The sequence below is a fragment of the Cnephaeus nilssonii genome, assembly GCF_951640355.1.
Source record: "Cnephaeus nilssonii genome assembly, chromosome: 15".
NCBI classification, from domain to species: Eukaryota; Metazoa; Chordata; class Mammalia; order Chiroptera; family Vespertilionidae; genus Cnephaeus; species Cnephaeus nilssonii.
The window spans coordinates 27,465,110-27,483,622 of NC_137086.1; the positions used below are offsets into that span (position 1 = coordinate 27,465,110).

The 18,513-nt window shown below is 41.8% G+C and overlaps 1 protein-coding gene across 2 annotated transcripts in view; it reads right to left on the minus strand.

The window, feature by feature from the left end:
* Window positions 1–18,513, minus strand: part of NRXN1 (neurexin 1) — a 994,129-nt gene that overhangs the window by 378,804 nt on the left and 596,812 nt on the right. The gene's annotated exons all lie outside the window — the stretch shown is intronic.

Genomic DNA, 18,513 nt, shown 5'->3' on the forward strand with positions numbered 1-18,513 from the left:
GGCCCTGCAGTGTGGCACCCTCTGGAGGAATGTGCCGTCTGGAACCTGTCCCTCCCCGAGGCCGGGGAAATGGGCAGGAGGTGGGGCAGCCCTCAGTGCAGACAAAAGGTTCTGCAGAGCCCTCCTCTCACTGGCGCTTAGGTCCCTGGGCTGAGCACAGCGCCCCAGCAGCCACGCACAGTGACCTTCTGGCGAGTAACGCCCCCTTCCCATGGGGCCCAGATGCCCAGCCAAGAATGGTCCTTTCACAGGCGCCCCACGTCTCTCCCCAGCACCCTTCCAAGGGATGCCCCTCCCACCCCTCTCCACAAACACGCCGGCTGCCTTCCCCCATCCCTCTTCCATTGTCTTCAAAGAGATTAGTGGTTCCCACCAAGCACACCCAAATGCGCCTCCCTTTCTTGCGCTCCCATTTCTCTGAGCCTTAGGGGCTGAAAAGCGGGCGCGCGGGGTGGAAAGCTGGGAGGCAGGGAGTAACCCCTGAGAACTTGGCATCTCAGACCCACCGTGTCCGCCTCGCAAGGATGCAGGTGACCTGTAGATTGCAATAGGCACTGAATGATGCTTGCTGCTGCCATGGAAATGGTGGATGTGGTGCGCTCCCAAGCTGGACGCCCCCCACGCCACTCCTAGAAGGCCGCTGAGGGTGAGCGGGACAATCCAGAGCAGGGCCAGGCGCCCCCCTGCGCCTCCGCTGCCGCTGCCGCCCCCGGGCGAGCCCAGCTCGGCTCCGCACCGGAGCATCCTCTGGTACATGGCGGGGCACCCGCGGAGGAGCGGCTACCACGGGAGGCAAAGTTTGGGGCGCAGGGAGGGGAGAGGGCACCCGGGAGCAGGCAGCTCAGGGTGGGCTGCAGGGCGCCGCCTCACCGAGCCAGAGCACCCATCCTCTCCCTCCTTCGGACAGTCTTCTCGGGGTCCTGGAGTCCGCCGTGCCTTGTACCCCAAAGAATCCAAAACATAGCCGAGGCCAATGCAGCTGACGGGGGTGGGGGACTGGTCCTGAAAGGCAGCCCCCAGGAACAGCAAGTGCGGAGAGGGCGGCTGCTCCCCGATTTCCAGGGCTCCGGGCTCTCCTGCGATACTCCCAAAGAGTTTCGGGCGAGAGTGCGTGCCAGGGGGTGGGGGGAGCGGGGAAATTGTTCAGAGCTCCGCCCGGAGGGTCCTCACTTCTACATGACAGCCATCCGCCGCGGATCCGCTAGGTAAATCCATTTAGCATCGTGTGCGGGGACTTGGGAGGCCACTTCGCCGGCCCAGCCTCCTTTCAAGGGAGAAGCAGACCCCATGGCATCCGGGCGCCCCTTCTCTCCATTCAGCCCCGGCCGGCTGGCCAGCTCGCGCCAGCCTCCCGCGGGCAGCGCGCGGAGCAGCGGCGCGCATCGCCTGCTCCCGAGGCAATCCCCGCGCCCGCTGCCTCCTGACACTCACACCAGGCGAGGGGTTCAGAGGCAAGAGCGCACACCCTTCGCAAGGAAGCGGGGACTGAACGGGAGAAACAGAGCGAGGGGAAAGAAGCAGAGAGGAGTGCAGGGCAAAGAGGAGGGGGGAAAAAAAAAGAAAGAAAAGAAATACCACACACACACGCTGGCGCTGGCGAAGCGAGGGGGCTCTATGCAAATCTGCAGTCTCCAAATAGCAAATCACTGAAGCTGGGATGCAATGCAGAGGACGAGCCTATGTAAGGAGGGAGGCTGGTCTAGCTTCCCACAAAAATCACCCCGCTTTGCCTCTCTCATGCATTCTCCACGCATCCAAGGGACACGTGTATGGCAATGCAGGGAACACCTCAAAAGCAACTCTTCCCTCCTCTGCCAGGTGATCCCTCCTCTGCATTCCAATGGCAAACGGCACCCTTCCCCTACCCCTATGGTTTCCATGTAACCAGTGTCCTGAGAGCTCTTAAAAGGGAAAGAATCCTGCTCTTTTTATTGGACCAAACTTGTTCTGCCAGGTATTCAAACCCGATCTGCTAAATATGGCTTGACACCATCTACTCAAGCATCAGTTGTGACGATCTGTTCATTACAGATATCACTCATAACAAAGAGTCCTCGTTCCCGCTACAATATCACATCTCACAAGGCGGTGAAAGTGCGGGGAACAGGAACACACAGGAGAAACGGGGTGCGTGCACAGGCAGCGGGGGGAAAGAGAAAAAGGGGAGAATGCAAGAGGGAAAGGAGACAGGTGGGAAAGAGGACAGCAGAGGAGAGAAACTGGAAGAATGAGCTTGCTTGTATTTCAATCCAGCACCTTAGGGATACTTAAGAACCCACCAGATCTCTATAGAAGCCCAGCTCTGGTGATTTTATTTTATTTTTTTTAATAACAGCAGAGTTCCGTCTTCTCTCATGCTGTCTCATTAGGAAAATAGCATCAAGAAACAAAAATTCCTAAACCCAGTGTCCCCAAGAACGAGAGGACATTTATATCCTACTGGTGAAATGCAGCGTCTCTCACTGGAATCTGTGTGCCCTGGATGAGAGACTAGCAAAGCCAACACACATCCAAAAATCTAAAAAGCTAGCGAGCACAGCGAGTGAAGTTGGCGAGGAGGACCACGGTCCCCGGAGGCTGGCAGTTAAGATTTGGGATTATGGCGGAGACACTCCTCCAGTTCCCAAAAGGTGAGAAGACTATGACATGTCCAGTGACTGGTCATTTTCTGGCTTTATTTCTATGTCAAGAGAAAGGGAAACAACTCAGAATAGATATCACTTCCCACAGGCTTTCCTTGTCTATATAATCCCTTGTATCAACAAATGTAAAGTCCATATTGAAGGGGGAAAAAGTAATCTAGAAGGATTTGACTTAAATCAACCATTCATACAAGTGGCCAATTAGACTTCTATATTGCTTCATAGACCATGCAGAGAGGCCACCCAGGGACACTGGTGGCCACTCTGTAACAGTGTCGAGGGGCCCCCAAATCAAATCTGTAGCAATTTGTCATCTTATGTTCCTGTCAAAAGTTTATGTCATTCTGCTAAGATAAATTCTTCAGTTCACTAACTGAAATGGCTCAGCCATGCTAAAGAAGGTGCGTTTATTTACTTAAATATGCGATATCTCCTAACTTTCCCCAACTGCTCATAAACCAACAGACTCCAAATCTTGCACCTTCCACTCTGTCCTGCTGCCACCCTTATCCCCAGGCCACTTCCTCTTCGTTGTCTATTTTTTTTTTTTTTTAGCCTATGTGTTTTCACTCACTAGTCCAGGGTTGTGATTATTCATTTTTGAAATATCAAGTCAAGCTTCCAAAGGAAAGAAGAGGATAATCACCCTCCCCGGTACGGTTCCAGGACTCCAGGCTCCTATTCTGAATTTGATCTTTCACCGTGTTCGCAGGGAAAGAGCAGAGGTAGGGAACCTGTGCTGCCTCCTAGGCACTGCCATTTACCAGTGATGTCCAATCAGTTACTCAGCCTCCCCCTGAGGCTCCCTGGCTTCCTTTATAAAATAGTCATGTTCCTATCTTCCCTAAGAATCCCACAGGGCAGGAAGGATATAATGCAATATTTAATGTGAGAGTGATTTAAAATATATCAAATGCTCCCCACAATTAAGGCATTATGCTTTTCCTCCCATACAGGTCTAACCAACCGAGCTGATTAGCCTGCACAATGCACTCGGTTCTTTCCATCTACAGGAAATGCAGAGCACTGCATTGCTCTCAATGCCCTCCTATATAGTGTTAATCTGTCCTCCCCTCACCAACTACAGGAATTCCTGAAGGGGAACAGAGTCCAATCTTTCTTTGTACTCCCTCTAGTGCCCAGCATATGTGAAATGTAAGTTAGTCTCTGAGAACATGCAGTTAATTCTCATTCTCCCCAGTAGTTATGGTCTATAAAGTCACTGTGAACACACTGAATTAGCCAAACCTGAACCAATGCCCCTAGGAGTTAAGTTCATGCAAGCCGCTGGCCACAACATTTTTATCAACTAATCAATATATAACCTTGTTTTATGTGTTTTTCTGGTTAAAGACATCTTATTGAATATGTACTCTTGATTCATTAACAGTGAACTCACAGCTGACATCAATATAACTCAAGCCTGAATAAAGCTTACCTAATACCTATTTTCTCCATAAGGTGTGCCACAGCCTCATTTGCTTAGGAATGTTAGCACTTCAGCATTATGTGTAGTGGCCATTTTAACCAGCAAAATGATCAACAAAAAGCACGCAAAAATGTGAAAAATGTGCCACTAAATAGACCACAAAAAGGCCCCTTGTTTATAATACAAGAGCTGAAACAAGGTAGAGGGCTGTGTTGTTTGACCTCAGGCAGGAACATGGGTGTTGGCACTCAAATTTTTGCCACTCTGTGCATGTCTGTTAATGACCACAATAGTGCTATGGGTGTTGATTTGGGGATTGCAATTTTTTGATCCTTTTTTTAAAACTGATTTGCGAGAGAGGAAAGGATGAGGAGGAAGAGAGAGAGGGAGGAGAAAGAAAGAGTGGGGGGAAGAGGGAAATAGAGAAGGCTGGAGGGAGAGAGAGAGAGAAATATCAATTCATTGTTCTGACTATTTATGCAATCATTGGTTGATTCTTGCATGTGCCCTGACTGGGGATCAAACCAACAACCTTGATGTATCAGGATGATACTCTAACCAACTGAGCTACCTGGCCAGGACTTGGGGGTTTACAAATTTTAGTGAGGAGGTGAATTCATATCCATAAATAATAAATACTAACTATATTTGTTATTCCCTTGATTACTAGGGAAGGATGGGGCTGGGACTTTGGAGAGTTAGTTGTATAAATTAAAGCCATAGAAATAGAATAAGTAAAGAAACTTCTGATCAACCCTCCCAATGAAGAGGCTCCCCATCTGTCTTATATTGCCTGGGGCCCTGGGAGATAAAGACATGTTTAGGGAAAGGACAGGCCAGAAATCTCAGTTTTACTAGAGTCTCAAGAGCTATATATATATATATATATATATATATATATATATATATATATATATATATATATATATATTGCTTCATTGAAAAAAGAAATTATAGCTATAGTGTTTCAGGCAGATGTCTAGGGCACCTTTGCAATACTTAGGAGGTTCTAGCATGGATGCTGTGATACTGATGCTGCAATATTTATTATAAATGTTTGTAATCTGGTGGAACAAAGAGTGATTCTCTGTACAGAGAGTGGAGAAAAGTCTTGTGAGTAAACACATGCCTAATCTGAGTGAAGCAAATAAAGCTTGTGCTTACTCTTTATGTCTCTTCAGCTGGTCAGTCCTTGTGGCTGGAACCACACTATTTAAAGGAAACTGAGGCAGCATTTGACAAATTGGGGTTAGGTGAGTAAAGAATTGGTTGCAGGAGACAGGGTGCCTGGCTCTCTGCAATATACGCTTAAATATTTCAGCATAGACCGTGGAGTATAAATGTGTGCCAGTGTTACTCTGTGTCCCAAGAGAGTCAGCAGCCTTCATCAGAAATTTATGCTCCAGTGTCAGCCAGAATTATAGAAGCCAGAGGTGGCTTCCAGAAGCCTTGAGCTATCATCATCTCCCATCATGATGTGGCTTTGCTAATTAATTACAATGTATGTTAGAAGTAGGTTATCATCGGTGAAATAAATGGCTTGTCAATTGGTGTAATGAAAGTTAGAAATGGGTTATCTTTATGAAGTCATTAATAGTCAAGAAATGTGGGTTGGCCAAAATACCTTTTAGACATGTTTTGCTTCTACTTAAATAGAATATCCTACATAATAAAAGGCTAATATACAAATCGACCAAACAGGGTAATGCCGGTCACTATGATGTGTACTGACCACCAGGGGGCAGATGCTCAATGCAGGAGCTGCCCCCTGGTGGTCAGTGCACTACCACAGGGGGAGCACCGCTCAGACAGAAGCCAGGCTCACAGCTGGTGAGCACTGCGGTGGTGGCAGGAGCTTCTCCTGCCTCTGTAGCTGTCAGACTTCCCCTGAGGACTCCCAGACTTCCACAGGGCGCAGGCCAGGCTGAGGGGACCCGACCCCCCCCTCAGTGCACGAATCTCGTGCACCGGGCCTCTAGTGTGAATATAAGAGCCCTTTCACCCTTCACTATAAGGAATGGCGCCATAACAATAGTAATAATAACTGATACATCTGTAACTGGCACAACTCTGAGAGATTTAAATGTATTAGTTCATGTAATTGTCACAAAACCCACATGAAATGAGTGCTATTAGTGATCCTTAACAGATCTTAGTCACCTAATTCTGACAGATGATGAGCTGGATGATGTTCCAGCAATACTGCCATCTTTGCTTCATGAAAACCTTTTTGGAAAGTCATTTTTTTCAGGCATTTTAAAAGAACCAAGAGCTGGGACTTCATCAAGCATCCAGAACAGGCTCTAAGGTCCTGTGCCTACTTAAATGTCTGATTCCGTAGCACAGGTTGGTATGCATCTTACATTCACTATGACCTGGACTTAGAGAAATTCTTGGAATAGTGGTTAACCCTCATTCTCCTCTAACAACTGTGGCTACTGAGATTTACCAAAAGAACCTAATCGCTGTGCACAGTAAATTGTCCTAGGTCCATTTTGATTTATGATGAATAAGAAGGCAGGTAGCATAAGTCAGACAGCAGGGTTAAGAAATGGGAGATGGATTTGAAAGCTGAGGGGATAAAACAAAGGAAATGGAAGGAGAGAGGAGAATGAATGGAAGGGAGGTTCTGGGGAGAGATGGAAAAGGACAGGTCATTTCAAATTATTTTTTTCATACTCCAAAACATCAACCCTTCTGTCTCCAGAAACAGGGTGGTTGTCAGGCAGATACTTTCAACCTTTTCATGCTTTTCTTAAACATAATTGGACATTTTTACAGTTCAGTATTAAGCTCTTTAAATAAAAATGTAGACACTAAAAGCAGCAGAGGAGAAGTATATTAAAACCCACAGGCAGCACCAATCTTTTAAAAATTAAAAATGAGGTGATTGTCAGTCTTGCATTTCGCATTCCTAATGGTGTCAGCACAAAGGAAGGGGTGAGCAGACCCCACCTATTCCTCTACCTGCATTCAGGTCTTGGAATGAAAGAGAATAAAGGAAGAGAGAATCCAAATCTTAACTACTGTAAATAATGCTGCTATGAACATAGGGGTGCATATATACTTTCTGACTGGTGCACAGGGGCAACAAAAAAAGAGAGAGAGAGGCTCAGAAGAGGGGGTCATTCATGAAGTTGTAAACCTCTGATCCTGTTACCTTTATGAGTTACTGCAGGTCCCTAAGGGTATTCTGAGAAATGAGCAGATTAGTAAGAGTAAAACATGAAAAATAAAAATAAAAAAATAAAGAAATGCCAGGGCTAAAAGCAACCCTGGAGATTCTGTAGTGCAATATCTTTCTTATTCAGATGATAAACCTAAGGCCTACAGAAGTAACGATATTTTGGAAAAGCCTGGTTTATGAAGTGTTTACTTATCTGGAAGTGCACTTTCATCTCCTGCCACCTATGATCCAGTCAGAGACAAAGATTGTGAATTCAGTCAATTTAGCTATTACCTAGAACTCATATATTGAATAGGAGGGAGTAGTGGGAACCCAACATGAGCCAGCATGAAGCCCAATTCACACAAATTAAATGAAAGCCCGATATACAATCTGACTTGTGAAACATGAATAGACTTATTCGATTAAGGTTAGCAGTGTTTAGGACCACGGTACATTATGTTATCTATCTCTTCTCTTGTTTTATTTATGTAAAATGTTCGTTTATGACACTACCTGTCTAAGCACCAAGGAAGTATCATAGAGATTTCACTATAACTACATCTTTAAGTATCGTGGGCATTGCTTGGGCACCAACCAGACATATGTCATCTTTCAACCACTGTCATCTTATATTGTTTGTATAGTTATTTCAAACAAATTGTGTTGCCAACAAATTCATTTATAGGTCCGTGCTCTTTGGATTTGAACGTGCTCATAATGTAGCAGGAGAACTTGCAATGAGTGCCAGGCATGAGTTTGTATCTGAGTTATTATTATCCTGTGACATTGGATTAAATAGCCCCTTGTCCCAGTTTCCTCGTCTTTAATATGATTATAACACTACATGTAATTCAATGGGAACAGTCTCTAAAATATAATAAGCACTAAATATAAGTGATTGTTATTTATTCGTATGTACATATTTTAGACTAGAGGCCTGGTGCATGAATTTGTGCACCAGTGGGGTCCCTCAGCCTGGCCTGTGGGATTGGGCCGAAACCGGCTCTCCAACATCCCCCAAAGGGTCCCAGATTGCAAGAGGGCCCATGCCAGGCTGAGGGACCCCACTGGTGCATGATAGGCGCCAGGGAGGGATGCAGGAGGTTGGCCAGCTGGGGAGAGACCGAAGGCGGGCTCCAGGGCATGTCCAGCCCATCTTGCTCAGTCACAATCAATGGGACCCCAGCAGCAAGCTAACCTACTGGTCAGAGCATCTGGCCCCTGGTGTTCAGTGCATGTCATAGCCAGTGGTTGAGGGGCTTTAGCATATCATTAGCATATTAGCTTTGAATGGTTGAACAGATGACCAGACACTTAGCATATTAGGCTTTTATTATATAGGATAGGTACTAAAAATGTAATGATACTTAGCTGTATGGTTGATTAATTTAACCATATTCTAAACACTCCCCACTTAGTCTATGGTCAAGTTTGGCCATCTCTCCAATAATTTCTTAATTCAGTCTCTGTTTCTCTAAATCTGTGATGCTCAAGCTTTAGTGTGACTGAGAATCACTAAGAGGGCTTATTAAATCATAGATTGCTTTGCTTTAGATTCCTTGGATCTGCAGAAAGGCCCGATAATTTGCATTTTTAACAAGTTCTAGGGTGATGCTCATACTGCTTTCTAGGAAAACCAGATTTTTTGAACCACTGCTCTGTCTGAATGTCAAAGTCTTTGACACATGCTTTATTAGCAATACAGGGCGAGCTTTCTAATTAAGCTCCTTACCAATGCTCTCCTTCACAGTGTACTCTAGATACACTCTAGATAGATAACCATGTTGTTCTCAGATATCTTCTTTAAAGAATCTTTTAAATGCTTCAGGATGTCTATCATATAAACTTGCATGTCCTTATCTCACACCATGTAACCATAAAATCCCTTTACTTAGAAAAAGCTATTTTTTTTTCTTTCCACCATTTGTATTTGAACTCTTATGTGGTTAGCCTAGCCAGTGGCCAGGGGCAGGAACTCAGGCAGGCAGGGAACCAGGATTCTATTCTGACTCTACTAACTTGCTAGACATGTGACCTTCAGCAGATTATTCAACACCAGTTTTCTTATCATTAAAAGGAGTGGATGGGGGTTCTTGTGAGGCGTAAATGAGTTGATATATATAAAACATTTAGAATAGTATCTGGTATACAGTATATATGTATTAGCACAGCACTTATTTATTTTTAAGATGATTAATTCTTTCTTTTTAGGGGAGAGGGTATGGAGAAAATATCAGAATGAATGAGAATGCTTTCTTCCATATAAAACATAATACTGGCCATCCCAATAGTCAGTCAGTATAAAAATCCCAGGAAGACCCCTTCAGATCTTGTTATATCAGGCTTCCAGTCTGACCAGCATCAGCTACAGAAAAGTTCAGTGTCAAAAAATGACCAACTGGGATCTGCCTGCCTGTATTCAGCAGCACATTCTAACATTCTATCATATATGCCCATCACTATAGAAAAAAAGAAACATCGAGAATGGAAGGACAAGCATAAAGCAAGTTCCGGGTGATATAAAACCCAAGACATAACTTTCTAATACCCTAGTAAATACAGATATGTAAATCAGGAACCAGAAATCATGCACATCCCATGTTTAGAATGCCTAAACACTCAGAACATAAGCCAATTTGATCTATCTTTATAAATATACTAGAGGCCTGGTGCACAAAATTCGTGCATGGGTAGGGTCCCTAGGCCTGGCCGGTGATCAGGGCCAATCTGTGGGGTGACTGGTCGTGCAATCAGGGAGCCCCCACTGGCACCTACCTTGGCAGACCTGGCACTGCCCGCTCGCCAGCCCCATCCCCCACCGGTTACCTCCCTCTGTGGGGTGACTGGTAGGACAATCAGGGGGACCACATTGGCACCTGCCTTGGCTGGCCTGGGGCCTGCAGGCTGGGGGCAGGTCCTGCATTGAGCACCTGACCCCTGGTGGTCAGTGAACATCATAGTGACGGGTTGTTCTGCTGGTTGGTTGATTTTCATATTAGACTTTTATTGCATGGGATTAGTGTCCCGGTACACGGATTCGTGCACATTGAAAACAATTAATTAGAATAAATATTTTAATATCACTATTTGTCCTTTCTCTATAATAGAAATGTCAACCAAATTCACGATTGACAATGACAGATTGAAACACACACGTGCAATAGATGCCAGCGAGAGTTTTTTATATGTCATGTATGTGTTAGTCAACTTCCCCTTTTATATATATATATATATATATATATATATATATATATATATATATATATATATATATTAAACTTGCTTAATTAGACCTGCTTTCTGATTTAGCTAAACTCGCAGGGATAACAAAGGGTAAAATATTTAACTGCAGCAGTGTTTGACTATATTCTGCGCAGTGAGAAAACCTGAAATCTTTTTCAAGATCTACCATTTTTTATTTCTTTTCAGTTGGGTCAAGTTTCTAAACTTTATAAATCTCCATTTTCCAGCTAATGAAAAGAAAATAGGACTCCAACAAGTCTTCTATCTACCTACTCCAGGACTTCTGTGAGGTTCAAAAGAGATGAGGCATGGGAAAACACTTCATAGACATTTGGTTATAGTATAAAATGTTTCACCTGGCTATAAAGCAAGTCATGTCCCTGGGTTGAAGAAACTCCAAGGAGGCTAGTCGCTAGGGAGAGGAAGCGGGGCGTTGCTACATGAAGTCATTACCCAGCGCCCACAGCGACCATTTTGGGGCTGAGCTCGGCAGCATTAGCTGTGATTTGGTGGGTTTTGCTCTGGGGTGGTGCCAAGGCTTGTGTCCCACTTGGGGGAAGCCTAATGTTGCTTTGTGGGCACCAGGTCCGCAGTGCCATTTCTGTAAATGGCCAGTGCACATCATGGGAGCTCCTGCATTGAGCGTCTGTGCCCTGGTGGTCAGTGCACATTACAGCAACTGGTCAGATGGATACTTAGCATATTAGCCTTTTATATGTAGAGATGTTCTAATCTAAGATCATGCATTGTCATTTGAATGCACTAAAAGGGATTGAATCATGCAATCTGAATCAAATCTCTAAATAGGTTTATCCGGGGTCTGTAATCTAATCCCCATTCAATTCAGGACAAATATATTAGACTAGAAACCCGTTGCACGAAGTTTCGTGCAATAGACTTTCACCTGGCTGCCAGCAGCAGTTTTCCGCCAGCACCAGTTTTCCTCTGGCCACCCGCCGATCAGAGCGCCTCCCGCCAGCGCGATCGGCTACCCCGAGAGGAACTCCGATCTGGGGAGGCGCTCCGATCGGCGGGTGGCCAGAGGAAAACTGGTGCTGGCGGAAAACTGCTGCCAGCAGCCACACAATCGGCCACCACCAGCGTCTTCCGCCGGCCCCATGGGTCTTTCCGCAGCGTTGGCCTAACGGCCGGTGGGAGGAGCGGGAGTCGGGGACTCGCGAGTCCCCGCCCCCCGCTCCTACCGCCAGCCAATCGGCCACCCTGAGTCCCGCCCCCCGCGCCTCCAGCCGGCCCAATCGTAGGCGTAGCGGAGTGATGCAATTTGCATATTGCCTTTTTATTATGTAGGATTATACTTTTTATCAGAGTTGTATTTTGATGTTAGTATAAGAGTTAAGTTACGGTGACTATCTCACTGCAAAGATCTGTTTAAAGATAAAATCAATGTTCTTTAGTATGGAATATTAAGCCCTTTAAAATTCATCTTTATGCTGCCTTTCTTGGTTTACCTTTATCTCAACATCTGCCACTTCCTCACAAAGCATCCTAGGCTCCAGCCACATGAACTTCTCTCTTCCTTAGACACACTATACACCTCTTTACTTCATTGCCATTGTCCATATTGTTTCTTCTGTAAAAACTATTTTTTCTCTTTCCTCCCCCTCTTAATTTCTCACTCATCATTCTACCCAATTTTAACACATACATATCTGTTGGAAACTTTTCTGAGCTTTGCCAAATAATTGCTGCTTTCTTAAGTAGAGACTATTAACAAATATCTTTTAAAAATACCCAAGATATGTGATAATGTATTCACCCTATTATTGTGCTGAAATAATGATGTATCAAAGCAACTAGTTAAGTATATCTACATGTTTAGGAGTTTCAAATAATCAACCAAGACCAACAAAAAAAGGAAACAAATCCTCTCAACTTACTCTTGCAGGTATTTTGGTTAGTTCTTTTAGTGCCTAAAACATACAATAAATTTAGGCTGAACATTAATTTGAAGGCTAAATAAATTGGTTATGGAGAATAATGGAATTCTTTGTCATATTTTCCTACTCAGGCTATAAACAGATGTCTTTCTTCCCCATATTATGTAAAAGAAAAAAAAATACCACCAATCTAAGATGCTTGCTGCCAACTTGAATTGCAGAGCAAACATTTATAGTGAACTTATAAATCCTTGAAAATAGGGTTCTATAATGGAAATACTGGCACCATTTTAACTATAACTATAACCATTCAAATAATATCACTATAGCAAGACTTATAATCTAATATATTTGTTCTAGGATGGGTAAGGAAAGATTCAGCTCTAGGTGTAGGAAAAACTTTCAGTGGTTCAATTCAAAATGTGTGATCATTTCACATATTTTAAATCTCTTGGAATATATCAAAATGAAAACTTACACTCCAAAACATTTATTCTTAAAATAGATTATATAGCCCTAGCCAGTTTTGCTCAGTGAATAGAGCGTTGGCCTGCAGATTGAAGGGTCCCGGATTTGATTCCAGTCAAGGACACATGCCTGCATTGAAAGCTCAATTGCTGGTGGGGGACATGCAGGAGGCAGCCGATCAATGATTCTCTTTCATCATTGATGTTTCTATCTCTCTCTCCCTCTCCCTTCCAATCTGAAATCAACAAAAATATATTTTAAAAAATAAAAATAATAAAATACATAAATATATACACACATATATATGATTACATATTTGATACTTGTATAAGAAATATATCACCTCTGAAACATCTTGAAAAATCATTAATCAGTGTGTTTTTTTTTTAATCTGTCGTCTTTTTCTTTCAAGAGGAAATTACTTTCCTCAGATTTTCTCTGTTCTGTTACTGAGATGATTCCCCCTGAGAACTGTGAGTTTATCTTGACAGGTGTTAGTAGGTCTGTAGACCTCTGTGGAATTGTTCCTGGCTGTGTTGAGGTACAGTAGAAAACATTACATGGGCAAACTAACACAGTTACCTCATTGTATTCTAAATAAAATAAACCACATAGAGTAGATTTAACCTACTAATGCTTTTCTAATGAAGCTTTCATTAAGGATATGGTGTGGTCTTCAATATTTAACACATGATAGGTATTGAAACAAAGCATTTCTGATGACTTTTTAAATGCATACATGATAATTGCTTCATATATTATTTTCCAATGAACTAGTTTACCCTTTGATTGCTTTAGCTACCTAAACAAAGAGATACAAGAAACATTTCTAGACTTAATATTTTATATCCAAATGGAGAGAAAAAAAATAAATGTCTCACCTACCATTACCCTTAAATAATTTAAACTAGATTTGCTTGTCTAAGTTTTAAGAACAAAGAAAGCTTCTAGTTTTCCGTGCAATGTACAATTTTACTCATTAATAACATTTAGGAGCCAAGTGTTTAGAATGAAACTCTTTTGGCCCAATTCACAGTGGTTTGCTTTAAAATAATGCTACTTCTTAGCACAGCAACCATCACCTTAAGTTGTGATGAAAAATGGAAACTTTAATGACCAATGGAAGATTAAGTGCAAATACAATCAGTATTTCTTCATATTGGCAATATTTTGATTTGTCATTTATCACAGAAAAAAATGCAAAGCATTTCACAGAAAAAACTGTCTACTTCAGAAAAAAATCACTAGCTTTGGAGAATTTGCTGTCCATTCCATCTCGCACTTACAGCAACGTTATCAAAGAGCGACAAGTAAGTCACGTCCTCTTGCTACGCTATGCCAAATGTTTAATTTCTCATTTCAGGATCCTATGTAAATTATCTCCTGCTGTGGTATAATCAGAGTTGTCCAATCCAGACTTGAAGATCCTATCAGACATTTTACTATTATTATTAAAATTTACTCATTTCAACTATTATTTACAGCCAAGCCTTACAGAGGCAAAACAACAGAGTTGGTAGAAGAGCAAAGGTGGGTCTTTCCTCCTTCGGCAGTAGCAGGCAGAAACAGTATGAAAGCAATGGATCTTGAAGAAAAGCAATTTTCTATTTTCAAGATTAGGCAGTACCCTCCTTTGTACTGTTAAATCAAAGTTTTCGTTATTTTTTCAAGTAATACTGATTTTTTTCATTTACATAAATAGTCTATAGAGAAACTGCCAGAGACCCCCAAATGCATACCTCTCCACCAATGGAAGAGATTAAATTTGTTTATAGAGCTCTCCTTTATGCAGTACTGCTTTGAACAAGACTTTACACAGCATGGGGACGGGGGAAACTAAACTAAACTGCCACATAAGCAAAAGATAATTAGCTCAACAAGGAAAAATAGGAACTGATATGGAAGGCTTTTTCTTTTCTTTAGGAAAAATATAGGTGATTTTTGTTTTGAAGCAGTTCACATTTGCTAGCATCAGAAAAGTGAAAATTATGTAAATTTCAGCAAATGTTTGCTTTACCTTTTCGGGTCACAACAATATTAACCATTGTCATCAGTCAGTATTACATTCAGATTGGAGAAAATCCATAGCGCAAAACTGTGCTCTGGAATATCAATGTGAAAATCCTAATCTATTTAAAGTGCATTTACATTCAAGGAGGAAGAAGGCATACACTTAAACAATAAAGGCAAATAATAGTTACATGTGTAATATGGGGGGAAGGAAAATCATGAGCCTCTTTTCCACAGCCCATTTTTTAGAGGTTGGTTGCGAATGTGACTCACGTTTAAGGAAGTTGCACATTTTCTATGCTGAAGACTATCATGCTATATAATTAAGAACAAAAAGTCCCCATTGCTAAATAATAGGATTGTGACAAAAATGTATAATTTATTTCAACTTATTCCTCAGTTGTCCAGTGTTATCTGTCTAGAGTCATGCCCTTCACAGTGTTAACTGATATCTAAACTGCAGTGGTTGATTAGTAGATAAAGCTCCAGCTTTTATTTTAATTGCCCTTTTTTTTCCAATTTGTCAAAATATTGATGATATTAAAGTATTTTTAACTCAAGTGCCTATAAAGACATTGAGAGCAAGGAAACCAGTGCATTACCACAGTAGGTAGGCCCTGTTGCGTGTACAACTGGAGTAATAGTTTCTACATTTGGTGACTAATATATTGCACAAATTAGGATATTTTTTTGGTGAAAATTAAAGAGAATAAGGAATTATACAAGGAACCAAATTAGAAGAGTACAGATCTGTAACCCAGCAGAATGAAATTCGACTGTCACAACCAAATAATCTTAGAAGAAGGTTGAAATTGTTCAGTATGGCTGAGATAAGCAGGCTTTGGAGAAATGATTGATATTATTCTCACCCAAGGTACATGCCTCAATCCAATAATAAAGCAATAAAAGCAGGTTAGTTGAGCAAACAAAGTTTGAATACACTGGGTTTCCAAGACTGGGAATTAAAAAATCAAGAGTTGGACTGCTGACAGGTCAAAGAATGGAAACTATGTTGTGATTTCCCAGATAAAATAGTGTAAAAATGATAGGACTTGTAAGAAGACTCAGAGCTGGTACTAAAGAATCCAATAGCCTCCCGTGACTTACTGGGTGGTACCTATATAGGAATACCAAGATGCATTATAAAAATCAGTGATTGCTCAATTGTAGTTTTTTTCCGGGGAGTGGGGGAGGAGAAGAGGGCAGCCCAGTCTTTGGTTTATAGGTCAAACTACCAATCTAGAAAGGCAGTTGTGACAGATACTTCTAGTGTTTACTCAATATCCATTTTGCCATTTCCCTGGGAAATTGAAACAATTATTTTTTTTTTGGAGGAGGGACCAAAAATACTTGCTTTCCCCAACTTCCTTAGAGTCAGTGCCCTGTGACACAGTTAATCTTGAGAAAATGTTAGTGGAAGTCACTGGGAAAGGTTATTTTAAAGAGACAGACTTTTGGACAGTATGCCTCTTCTGCCATTTTTGTTACAAAACCATACAGTCAGTGCCTATGGGAAAAATCCCTTCTGAGACTATGAATTCAAAATCACACTCTATGGATGGAGAAGCAAGAAGACAGAAGAGCCTAAATACCTAATGTTCTCCTGAAATAGTTCCACTAGTCCTGTATCATCTATCTCTGGACTTACTAAAGTTGAAAAATAAACTATCTTCTGTTTAACCCAATGTCAGTCAGGTTATCAGTCCTTGAAAGCTAAATGCATACCTAATATATAACTAATTTCTTGGAAAGATGATTACCCAGATGAGTAAGTCGGTCACTCTAGACTCTGGGAAGATATTTATCCTTAAGGAAAGTAGATAACATATTGCCCTGATTTTTAAAGAGTCAGAATATGCTTTGGGTTCCTTCAGAACCACATGCATTTAACAAAGTTACATTACTGGTTTTAATAAAGGGGTCCCATTTAAAGAGGATAATTGGGAAACATTACTATCCAAGGTCCTTGAAGAAGAAGAAAATGCCATTGAATAAGTTTCATACTTAGAGAATTTTAAAGCAGCAGTGTGCACAACTTAGACACACTTATTGACCAGGTGCTTACCACCTATTTGGCAAGGGCTGTTTGCGAAGTTTTAAGGAACAACTATTGATCTAAATAATTCCTTTGCATTTAATATTCTGTCATTCTGCAAGGCCACTATTAACTTTGAGATACACATGCAATTACCTGTCTAAAGAGGTTCTATTGCCCTAACTCTTGGGTACCACACCATGATTAAATGCATATAAGCAACAGGTTGTTGACTTGGGCAGCCAGAAAACCACTGCGGCATAAGATCGATAGTTACATTGCCTATCAAAGAATGTCTTTGTCATTGCTTTCTACAGTCCTTAAAGGCCCAGATAAAAATTCAAAGTTGGACTTTGTGTTGTTGTTTTCTTCTGTGCACATGTTGCTCATGCAAATGAAAATGAAAATTACCTAAAAAACAACAACAAACTTTCAGAGACCCTAGAGGAGTGAAGGTTGTTTAAATTGTTGTAGAGTGCATAAAACACATTTTCAACTGGCGGGGCATCCTCTTCCTCAGACTCCCAAATGCTTCAGAGCAGGAAAAAGTAACAAGCATAAACGTAAAATCCTGCATGTAGGTTTGAGAAAATCAGTAGCATAAGCACAGGGTGAGAGGCCTGTCTCCGTAGTGCTCAATGCAAGACAGAGCCAGGAGATTTTCACTGAACAAAAAAATATAATAGACAATAATTTGATGTAACTGTTAAATAAACACACACACGAATTAAAGTCTAGTATGCAGCTCATTTTTCTGAACTTTACATAAGACACATATCGGGTATGGTTCAACATGCTGGATGCCCCATTTTAAAAAATACATTGACAAGCATGAGAGCGACTACCTGCTCAGAAGGGCCATATTCAGCCAGGAGTGGCAGAGACTAAAGGAGATTATTATAGACATCCTCAAGTACTTGAAGGGTTTTCATATAAAAGAAAAGAAGGCTTAATTTTTAATGGTTTTGTAACTAGAGGAAAAGGCCAATAAGTGGAAACAGATTAACAGAAAAGCAGATATAACACTCAGCATAAAAGAAGGTTCCTCAAAGAACCTGCTAAAAAGTGGGGACTTAGGACTAATCTTCATTTCCATAAGGTAGTTTCTGATTTATTCCCCTGTCCTGAGATCTTGCTGTGGATATTTCCTTGGGCAAATAAATTATAAAGTTTATGAAAAATAATAAATAGAGTTTTAAGTCTAATTGTCAGCCAAGGAAACTGGGAGTAGATTCCTCTGTAAGAGTTGTAGGAAAAGAAGACAAAAACCACCTTTGATGTATCTTTGTACCCTGGCTAGGCAAGCAACTCATCTCCAAGTAACCTTCTGAGGAGTTAGGTAACTATCCACAGGAAAGCAGACTCATGTTTATCATACATATTTTCAATCACATGCCTTTAACTCCAGGGAAAAATATTCCATGTTCTTCGGGGAGGGATAAGGTAGGGGAATTGGTAGTTTGACCTATAAACCAAATTATAACACATATAAGATAAAATTACGTATTCTAACATTAAGAATCTAAGAAGATATGACCACCAGTTGGGAAGCTTCAAAACAGTCTAAAACAGGGAAGAGAGAAGACTTCATTGAATAATAAAGAAGAGCAAGGTCATAA